Source organism: Podarcis erhardii (assembly GCF_964252035.2).
Source record: "Podarcis erhardii genome assembly, chromosome: 1".
Lineage (NCBI taxonomy): Eukaryota > Metazoa > Chordata > Lepidosauria > Squamata > Lacertidae > Podarcis > Podarcis erhardii.
Genome location: NC_138497.1, coordinates 98,721,890 through 98,733,607, shown reverse-complemented (window position 1 = coordinate 98,733,607; position 11,718 = coordinate 98,721,890). Strand labels below are relative to the sequence as shown.

The 11,718-nt window shown below is 38.5% G+C and overlaps 1 long non-coding RNA gene across 1 annotated transcript; it reads left to right on the top strand.

Annotated features, from left to right (window-relative positions):
* Positions 1-1,223: 1,223 nt before the first annotated feature.
* Positions 1,224-1,840, top strand: LOC309348919. Its single transcript, XR_014159587.1, has 2 exons — positions 1,224-1,315; positions 1,409-1,840. It is a non-coding gene; the product is annotated as an uncharacterized lncRNA (long non-coding RNA).
* The last annotated feature ends 9,878 nt before the right edge of the window (positions 1,841-11,718 follow it).

Below are 11,718 nucleotides of genomic sequence, written 5' to 3'. Positions count from 1 at the left end.
TAATTACTTTAACAACATTTAAACTGCTTATTATGGTGACTGATCAAAATACTATTTTCAGTAGGGAAAAATGAAAACAAAGCTATAAATAGATTCCACCACCACCCCTTCCTTATATTCTGGGTACTTCCTATTATTTTTATTCCTAAAATACAACACAAAATATACCAAAACCAAAAGTTTTTAAACATACCTCTGACTCGACTTGAATTCTAATTTTAACTTAAATATTTTAATCTATCAGCTTCTTGTCTATCAGCTACTAAATCTGTACCAATTGTTGGAAACAAAATGGGGGGGGGAGCTATATATTGTACCATTGACACAACAATCCTGTGCCTGTCTATTCAGAAGTGAGTCCCAAAGACCTAAAAGGTCCTTACTCAGAAGTAAGGATGTATGAGAATGTAAGCCTTAAAAAACATAATAATCCTAATCAGTTTTGGTCTACATAAAATGTACTATGCTGAACTCCCTTACTGATTCTAGTATGGAACAGCAACATTTTCTAACTGGACACAACCTATGAAGTTTCAACGTTCTTTTCTACCAGCAATCAATCACCTCTTCTAGACCTGCATTTGACATTTTTTATGGAATATCAGTGCATAATTGCAATCACTTGAAATAGTTAATGTATTATTATACTGCTTCTTTACTTGCCTGCCCCCACCTGTAACTTTGCTCTATTTTAACTAGTACAGTACAATGTTTACTAGTTAATTGCAGTGTTAATTTTGAGCAAATCTCCAGTCCTAGATATCCCAAGGAAGATCAGTTTCTGACTACAACTGACTCTGCTGCACTATCATCAGAGCAAAAAATAGATGTAGGGATTTTTATGCTTAACAAAAACAGGCTTAATATTCCACGGCATGTCCAGATGGAATCTATTCAAAGTACAGGTGGTAGTTTTATTTTAAACTATATGTAAAAACTTTCCAAGGCAACCTAGTTCCTTTAAGAATTTCATTTTTTAAAAAAAAACTTAATAGATTTGTCCCTTTTTTTAGTTTGTATATTATTGTGGAGGGGGCATTTTATTCAGTTGTAGTACATTAACAATAATCCATTATAATGTCTCCAAACTTCAACACAGTAGAATATGTATGCACAGGACTAAAGAAATTATGCACATCCATATTCAGTACGTTTCATCAAGATATAAATTTAGCATACTATGAAGAAATTTGCCCAAACACCAACCACTTCTCTGGATAGATGCAAGCTTTCACCATATTGAAACTAGATACTGAAGAATTAACATACCTGCATCATGCCGGCAATTTAGCATCATAATACAAAGCTGCTAAAGGTACTCTTTCCATAATATCCGTTTTCTAAGATTCTGGAGGACTCCTTTGAAAAAGAGCCTAGCTTTTAAACATACCCACTGTTCATTTTTCAGGCATTTGGCAGGTAGCTGCTGAAGCAGTTGGTTAAGGCACTTGCTGAAGCATCAACCATAATAGAAAATCAACAGCTGTATTATGTTGTGATGTCAGCAACACCTTAGCCAGTCTCCACAGAGAAAAAACTGAAATGCATCAAAAGCTATATTGAGCTCTTCATTAGCAATTCAGCAGCAAGCAAGGAAAATGTCCTGTGAAACTGTGAGAATACTATGAAATGGCTGTAGGGATTTTTAGTCACTTTCCACTTCACATTTAACTCACACTGTGAAACTATAACAATTATTCATCCCAAAATAACTGAGGTTACCCAAAGGTTCAACCTATTTAAGACCTAAAATTAAGGCTGTTCAACCTGCCCTCCTCCCAATAATGCATCAATAGAAAATATAAAACTAGCTTAATAAAGTTCTGTATTTGAAAAGTCATCTTTATGCCAACGGCTGACTTAATTCTGTCAGAAATCAATGTCTCATTTTGTATTTTGATTGTTTTAAATAAAAAAAACAGAAAATGTATCTCACTTGGTTGGTCTTGTCAGATTTTTCTTAAAGATATATTACAATAAAAATGAGTCTTGCCTACTATAGATTTTGCGGGGGTACAACAGCATTCAACTAGTCCCCCATTTATCCCCCCCACCTGCACAGCACAGCCTCTTTGTTTTCCTGTCTCCTGAGATTTTTAGCTTATCTTTTTCACCAGCATACAATGATGCGGCAAATCTTATTGGCGTGCCATCGTTTAAGGTTTACACTTTTGCAGAAGCACAAGCCTTGAAAAATACTACAGCCAGCCATAACACTTGAGCAAATCAGTCGAAGTAATCAGCTAATGGCTGTTATGCTGATCCCATGGAAATGGCTTTTTGCAGCGGGGTCAAGCATCCTGCAATCAAAACTGCAAAATACGGGGGGGGGGGGGATATTTGCACATGAAATCTTAGAAAAATACTTTCAAAAGAAAGCATTTATGTATTTAAGAGAAATTATGGACCGCTGTTTAAAGAACCATTGAAGCAATTCAGCCTTGGAACTGACTGTCAGTGCCAAGGCTCAGCCCTAGCCTCATCTGTACTTTGCCGTACCTGGGACTCCTAAAGTACGCAAAGGTAACAGCAACCAGCAAGGTGGTAATACCCTATCTCAGGTCTTGAATACTCAACATTTCCAGAAGCCATTCTATTAGATGTATCGGTAAATGTTTCAAATCTTGGCCATGGATACAAGAACTAGCTACAAGTTTTTAAAAACAGTATTTATTCAATTATAGAACACTGAGGAAAGCAACTTGGGGGAAAAGATTAAGCTGAATGCTTTAGAAGGTTTTGTTTCCTTCACCCCCAAGGTTTATGAAATTGGAGATAAATTATCCTACTTTTCGAGTTTAAGGGTGGATTTCTTATTATTTTTAAATGTTTATTGAAACATAAGTAAGTCCACAACAGTTAGTACCTTGCAATTTTATTTTATTAACCTGCTAAAAGGCTAATTACTAGTATTTCCATGATGGCTGAAAAAGAACTAGCCAGCAGGGAAACAAGCTAATAAAAAAGGACAAACTTTCTACTATATATCTAAATATTTTGTGGTTTTATATTTTAATTTTGTTCTGTGAACTGCCCTGAGACCTCTGGGTATAGGGTGGTATATAAATTCAATAGATGATTATGTTGATAAGAAGCAGAAGCAGCAGGCTAGAGGAAGAATGAAATTATCCATCCCTCATCCACTACCCTGCTGCATTTCCATGGCAGTAACTGGAAGAAGCTTTCCTTCCTCTGTAGCAACCATGGAAACCATGGTGAAAGGAGGGATGCACTGGCCAGCCTGTTTACTCACTTGCATGGAATTCCAGGCAAGTTGTTTAAATAAAAGACTGGCAACAAAGGTCTCAATTTAGCAAAAACAAAAAAGGAGAACCCTTTTCTGCCTCCCCACTTCCAGCTACTCTCTGAAGACTGGAGAAGAGACCCTCTTAAGAATATTAGGGGGGTGGCCAGGTGAAGGACTATACCATGTGAAAAATGAACACAATATTTTAGCTGTAGTTCATTCATTTTCAGCTTTGTATCCTTCTTTTTAAAAAGCACACCTAGACATTCCGTTGTTGCACCTATAACCTTGGTTTAAGGTGGCATTTAGCTGCTAGCTTTCATATCTCAGTTTCTAACACTGTACTGGGGTACAAATCTCCCTTAATCTGCAACAAAACTTTTTTTTTTAATCTATCACTAATATCACTTGTATTTTAATAAAAACAATTTGGCACACATGGGGGTTGCAGGATCACCAATTTAGGACCTGAAGCATCGAAGAGCCATTACTAGAAACATAAAATCAGAGCCATAGAGAGATATCCAATGTTAATGATACTCTGAGGAGACCTATGTAAGTCCATTAATTTACTTTGAGTATGACCTATGTTAGACATCACACACGAGGTTTCCCAGTAAACCACACTTGGTTCTACTAGTACTATATACCCGTCAACTGCCTTAATGAACTGCACAATCCCTTCCCCAAATGGGAAAATCTTGGGATACAGCTGTAACAGAAGACTAGGAGAGCTTGCTTAGGGCCTTGTGCAATGGCCACACAACAGCCTTGAAGGCAGATGAGCTGCATCTTGCCTATGTGGTAATTCCTGTTCACCACCACATCAGTCTTAAATTTACAGGCCCTGAGAAGGGAGGTCATTCTAGGGTGCTGAAGGAAGTACTAAAGCCCAGAACCCTAAGAAGGCACACCCTGCACTTCTGCCAGATCTACTCAGTCTTCTCAGAAAGCAGTGTGAGCACACAGCTCTGTATTTTCCTAGAGATCAGAGTGCTCTGCTTTTCTCTATCTACCCTACTCTTTCACTAAGTAGAATACATCCAGCAGCTAGGCATGTAGGAGATTACCAGAACACGAGTTTGGCATTCACACTTCAGACAACAGCAGCCAAATTATATGAAGGGTTTTTTAAGTGCACAAAGGAAGAGAAGAGAGCACAGCAACAAGTAGACCTGCTTGCCTTGCTCTTGCAAAACAGAGGGCAAGAGACCCAGGTTTTTCTTCACATTGGCAACCCTATGTGTCGTACAGAGACACCTTCCTCAGGAGGCAGGTTGGGGGGAGATACCATCTCATAGGAATCTGTTCCACCAGTTCGCTAACATTCAGAGGTGTGTGATAGCTATTTCTAGATTATTGTCCTATTCTCTCAATCTTTCTCCCTGTGTCCTTGCATAGAACAGACAGAGCTCCTTTTATCATACAACTCTTGTGGATGCCAGGTGCAAGTGTTAGATGTTATATCTGCAAATACTGAAACCAGGGGATAAAATTCTGATTAGTTTGAGCCTATAAATCAGCACCGGTGAGAAGCTTTTTGTTCTTCAAAATATCAGCAAATTTAAGCATCTTTTATTCCTTCCAATAACTGGAAAGTTAAGCAATGTTAGCTGGTTTGCAAATGGTGTCCAAAAAGTCTGTATTCAAGTGCATGTGAACCAGTTGCAGAAGACTGGGGAAATACAAGGAACAGGAATCTAGTATTTTTATAAATGCAGGATACATGTTTACAGGAACTTCTGTCCATACCTTTTGTGGAAATTGGATACAAATGAACTAGGTTCTCAAAGTCAGCCTTCTATTTTCTTGCAGAACTGTCCACTAAGATAGATTGAAAATTAGTATCCACTCTTGCACTCTGACTGCGGATGTATTTGAAATACATTGAATATTGAATTGAAATAATGTATTTAGATAATGAAGAAAATCATTAACTCAATTGGACCCAAGATTAATCTTGTTTCGTGTCTTTATGAAGGCTTTTGGGGGAGGCAAGATGCAGGAGTGGAAGCACAAACTGTTCTAGTTGTAAGAATGTGCAAGTAATACGGCAAGAAAAAAAAATATTTCCATGTCTGGGGCACAGCAATTAAATCTAAAGGCACAAAGGCTACCCATTATTTCTATTTGCACTTTCAAATATGAAGCATGAAAAAACATTTTGAAACAAACTCTAAATATATAAGCAACATGCAGGGATTTCACTGAACCGTTTGTATCCAAGCTCTTCTCACCTATCACACCAAATTAATATGGGTTTTCAATTTGCGTCTAGGCTCAGTTTTAAGTGTGAGTATTAACCTTTTAAAGCTTTAAATGACTTAAGTTACCTAAAAGCCCACCAGGGCCTTAAGATAAGTGTCAGAAGCCTTGCTCTCTGATTGGACAGTAGAGAAGATCAGATTGGTATCAGGGCGAAGAAAGTGTTCAAAACTCCCATTGTTCTAGGTGCATTTTGCAACAGGGAATTTCATTAGCTCAAGCAGTTTCTGAGCTCTGGGTGCAAATTAAAACTGCAGAGTGGAAGGAAAGGAGGACTTTTTTTCTGCCTCCCCACTTTCAGCTACTCTCTGAAGACTGGAGAAGAGACCCTTCTTAAGAATATTAGGAGGGTGGGCAGGGGAAGGACTAGACCATATGAAAAATGAATGTAATATTTTAGCTGCAGTTCATTCATTTTCAGCTTCATATTCTTGTTTTAACAAAAGTGAGCCTACACATTCCATTGCTGTGCCCATAACCTAGGTTTAAAGTGCCATTTAGCTCCTAGCTTTCATATCGTAACACTGGGGGAAGGGCCTTTTTTGTGGAGGATCCACAGTTGTTGAACTTTTTCCTTCTGAATTTATGTCCATGTTTTTGATGGGCACCGAGGAAGTCTACTTCTAAAAAATATTTCTGCTGACTTGTATATGATTAACACTCAGAAATTTTAAAACTGCCTTATTTTGTATTATTGTTTGCATTTTGTATCATTGTATAGGAAAGACTATCTATAAAGACAAAATAAAAGCGATTTGTAATAAGTAAGAAACATACATCTGATGCAAATGATTTGCTGCATAAAGGTTTAAAAATTAAGTGCTGCAACCCTACTCCCTTTTTCTTTTTAGTTTCCACTGGAGCATTTAGTCCATGGTTGATGGACTTCATTTTCAAGAAAATGGCACCCAAAGTAAAAGATCATATGGTCAGCACCCAGTTCCTGGTGTAGTGAAAGCACAGAAATTAAGCATGATTTACATATTTGGATTTGAGCATCCTGCATTAAATTTAAGCCATGTTCATCCATTCCTATCACTTCAATATCCATTAGTAGCTGAACAAAGCACAGTGTTTATAGAGGACTACAGACTACAACATTAGAACAGCAGATATGCTACATTTTCCTATTTATGATTACTGTACTGTGCTGTACTAATGCTAGCTAATGCTGTTCTAGTCTTTGTCCTGTGACTACAACTGCACAAATACTAGTGAAGATAGCTGCACTTAAAACTAAAGTAAAAAGCAGCAGTGAATAATGACCATGTGTTAATCATGCAGTAGTGCATCAGAATGCCTCATTAATTCTGCAACAGAGCAATCAGTCCAATTAAATCATATCAAATTGAGATGCAGAATATTCTAGCGTACTTTTAAGACCTGACAGGCACTTTAAATCACTTGACGACTGTATCCGAGAACCAGAACTAACCTTCAACACAATATAGCCCTCTCCCATTGGCCCAATATCACTATTCCAGGGTGTGCTAAGGACCAATTCTCCATAAATTCTCCATAAATTCATTCTGTTCCAAAGGATTTGGACATTTTAATATTAATGTAGGATTAGTATACAATTAAATATTATCCCTATGTCTAAATACATTTAATGTTTGCCTCCTAAACCACAAAATTACAATTGACTCTTCAAAAAAGAAGGAACAGAAGTTAAAATAATGGATGATATTCAACTCTACTAAGCCATACGCCAGTCCAGTGATTTAAAGAGGTCCACCCTAGGACTAACATGGGTTATCAGCCAATGTTTTCTGTGATTTTAAATTTTTTAATATTAATGTTTAATATTAAACATTTTCAATAAAGCAAATCAGAAACTGAATAATGTCGGTGGAAATTAAGAAGCAAACACACACATTTTATGCAGTGGTAGTTAAACTGGTGTTCTCCAGTTGTTGGTACTCTCAAGCCTCAGCACCAGCCAGAACGGCCAATGACCAGGGTGATGGGAGCTGAAGTCCAACAATATCTGAAGATGACTAAGGTGACTAACCCAATCTAAAGACTTGCACAAAATCAGTATGACATGTACAGTTGAGACACAGAGAAGAATGTGTGAGAGATTATACGAAAGATTACAAGAACCATTTAAATGCTTCAGAAGATAAAATGTTAATACATTTTACAGGATAAACACTATAGCTAGACCAGGGTTTCCCAAACTTGGGTCTCCAGTTGTTTTTGGACTATAATTCCCATAATCCCTGACCACTGGTCCCACTAGCTAGGTATTATGGGAGTTGTAGTCCCCAAAAAGCTGGAGAGCCAAGTTTGGCCATGCCTGATACAACCCAATACTTCGGTTATCACATCGGCTGACAAGCATGGAGCCACATTGTGTCTTTCTGCTGTTTTGGATCTAAAGCTGGGTACAATGAATGCTGGAGAGTCAAGTTTGGGAAACCCTGAGTTAGGCATAATGCAGCTGACTTAAAGAATTTTGCAGCTCAAATCCTATACAGGCAAAAGTCTCAATGAGTTCAAATGAGCTTCCTTTCAGGTAAGTGTGTAAAGCAGAGCTTTCCAAACTTCTTATGTTGGTGACACACTATTTAGACATGCATCATTTCACGACATGGCAATTCAGTTTTACTAGCAAACCAAAGGTTAAACTAACCTCTTTCCAGCCTCAGGAAAAGCACGGGGAGCATTCGGGTGACACACCTCTACACTGCAGCCCACACACTAATGTGTCGTGACACACAGTTTGGAAAGCTCTGGTGTACAAGTTTGCATCTCCTAAAGAGGATACTTTGCCTTTGAAGGTCCTCTGCCTTTGAAGATGTGCTGTCTTTTGAAGAAATTTGCCAATTTCAATCAGAAAGCACATTTTATTGGAAACATTCTTCTTACATGTCTAATCAGAAGAACATTTGGCTTTTTTGAATTCTGTTATTATAGCACTCTCTTCTCAAACACCAACATGAGCCATTTTCAAAGGGATCAAAACAAAGTCTAGATCAGTGTTTTCAATAGCTCCCTGCCTGGTGATCAGCAACACCACCAAGAGAATAGCAGATTGAATAGTATAATTCACAAGGGAAAGGAAGCAGCAGTAAACAAGAATTATCATTCTGTTTGTTCACTATTCTAGGTAACAAAATTAGCACCAACATTCCACGGCAACTGTGGCAATCTTCCCTCAGATGCCTCCCCCCAAAAGGTTCATAACCTTTCCAAATTCAGACTCCTCTCCATCCCAGCTTTGTGGAAGAAGGTATTTCCTTCAACAAAAGAAACTGAAATGACATGTCCTCATATGTATAGTTCTGTAAATATATTTCTGTAACATGCAAGTGTACAATGTGCTTCTTTTGAGCTCAGTCCCATGAAGTACATTATGCTCAGGCAAAGGAGACTTGTCCAATATCATGTGTTGGGCTTCATAGCCAAGTGCCAATTCCCACTTCCCTGCAAAGAACACAAACTTTAAAAGAGGAGACTCAGGCATCCAAAGACCTGCATACAGTTATTGGGGAGCAGTGACTGCTTGTGGGTCCCTGATACGTCTTCTCATGCATTTCTTTATGGTACTTTTTCCCTTAAGGCAACACTGGTTGGATGTCAGAAAGTATGACCTGGGATTCAGTTTCATTAACTAACTTATGCATAATGTTATGATTGTTACTAGCTATAAAGCACACAGAGAAATAAACAAAAAACCCATCATTTTAAGCTGCTGTAAACCAATGATGCTAAAGGGCAAGTGTGCCTAGAAAAAGCAAGCAATTTTAAACAGTGTAAAATTTAAGCAATTAGCTTAAGCAACTGGGATTCCAAAAAGTTCAAGGGGAAGGGGGAAATGCAACTGGCAACATATGCAAGACTCTGTACACACATCGTTAGTTGCCAAGAGAGCCACTGCTACTTAATTAGCAGTATACACATTTTAGAATAAGATGTGAACAGAAAGATGACAGGAGTCCACAGACATCATAAGCAAAAGAAGACTGCAATGCTATGCAATTATGAAAAATCCCATGGGGATTTACTGGTGAGGAAATGTAAAGCGCCGAATTTGAGACTCTTCAGAGATTTATGTTGCCAGTAACAAAGCCTTCCTGAAATTCAGTAGTAAAATAATCAGAACCTTAATACTTTTCACATAATGACAAATTTGTATGATGCACTGCTCTATACAATCTTATGGTCTTTATCAAAAACTCTTCGTGGTGTTAACTGTAGAAGGTCACATAGCAAAGAATTCTATATACCAAGCATACCTTCAACTTCTCGAGAAGACTGAATGTAAACACAGTTTAATTAGGAATCCTGACCACAAGTTTTTCTTGTGGACCCAGTTCTTTATTCTAAAATTCGCTTCACTCAGTTTCAACACCAGCAAACATCAGGTACTGTGTGCATTGTTAAGTAAGAAACAATTACACTTGTTTCTATGTCTTAATACATTGGATTGCATCCAACAAAGCTGTTTCGTTCACACAAGGACTTTTGCTCGGTACTTTCCCTTCCTCTCCTTGTGCCTAACCCCCCACCCCAATCTGTTCCAAAGGATTGGGGGGAAACCCAGAATAGATTTGGGGAATGTGTAGTGGGGAAAAGAAGTTCTGTGACATAAGTGGAAGTCCTTGCACAAATGTGACAACTGTTGGATACATCCCATATACTTCCTCCCTCCAAAGAACAACATTCAGTGATGCTATATGGTGTGCATCTTCAACTTTTGCTTGTCACTGTTTCTTGGTTGTTGTGGCCATACAGAGGCAAACTCGGAATTAAAATGGATTCTACATCTCCAACTCTCTCTACATCTCCAACTCTCTCACCCAATAGGAGTTAAGTATTCCCGTGCTTTAAAGAAGCCCTGGTGCACCTCTCCGTTCCACATTTTTGCTCGTCTTTCAATGTGAACACTACAAGAGTTCAGTACTTTCACCACAAACCACCTCCATGTATTTGGATATAACTTTCCTTTGACCAAAGAATAATTTGTTACCCAGTACTGAAAACTAAGAAAAGGAACATATAGTGTGTCTACTAAACAACGTTTTGATGTGGCAAAAGAAAGAAAGAAAGAAAGAGCGAGCCAAAAGTACCGTTATTTAGTCTGCATACTTAAAAATGCCAGGGTTCAGTTGTGATTTATCACAGAATTAAAAGTTCAGGGTGAAATTCAATGTAGCACTAAGGAGATTTCTACTTGTGCTGACAGAACAATCATCTCCTTCCTTCCCACCGCATGCTTTTGGGGAGGTTTCCTTGACCCTCCAGAGCAGATCTGGGGAAGGCATGAGGGGTAAGGAGAGAGGGAAAGTCCCACGGTGCTAATGAGTGCTTGTGCTGGCATCCACTAGTGGGACTGGGCAGTTTAATCTGATCTGTTGCATCCAATGTCCACTATGAAGAAGCAGTTGAATGTTTTAACAAGATAACTAATGTGCAACATGTGTATGGGGGGGGGTCATGTGGTGGAGGAGGCTCAGGTGCTGCTGTCCTTGTCCTAACATTAATGGTCAGAGCACAGATGTCTGAAAATAAACCTCTACTTGTGAGCAGCTGTTCATGTATATGGATCCATGCGACTGGGACACACATTTTACCCAGATATCCTGATCAAGTGACACACCTTCCTAAATCCACACTCAAGTTGCAGCTGTTGAGAAGGGCTGGCCTGGAGATGAGAGATCATGGTGAGCTGTGCCATGAGTGCCCTAGACTCCAATACAGTGTGAATACGCCAATGTCTCAACAAATCTATGCTCATTTCATGGGCCCTTTCTAACCATGATATTTAATGCAAAGTCCAGGGTGAACAAAGACTAAAATAATTTCAAATGTTTTCTCTAAAACTATCATTTTCTTATCAGTTTTGAGATCAATAATGCTAGCAAGAAGAATGAATTTGTTGGCCAGCTTAGTGGAGAAAAAAGGTTTATGTCTGAAAAGTTACTTGTTGGCCTATTCTTTTACAAACAGCTGACAACTAACATCTATGTTCAGTTTTCCTGCCATCCCTATCACCTCAGGGTCAAAGAGATTGTGGTTCACCCTTCTTTCTCAACACTTTGCCTCCATCTGTATCCTGTAGCAGTTTTTAATCAGCAAAGTAAAGAGTCTTCAGCCTAATAAAGAGAACAAGAGCTTATTTAGCATCCAAAGCTAAAAAGTTTTGTCTATCTACTACAAGGGGTGAGGCAAAGGAAAGAAGGCTCAGAGGAGCTAGG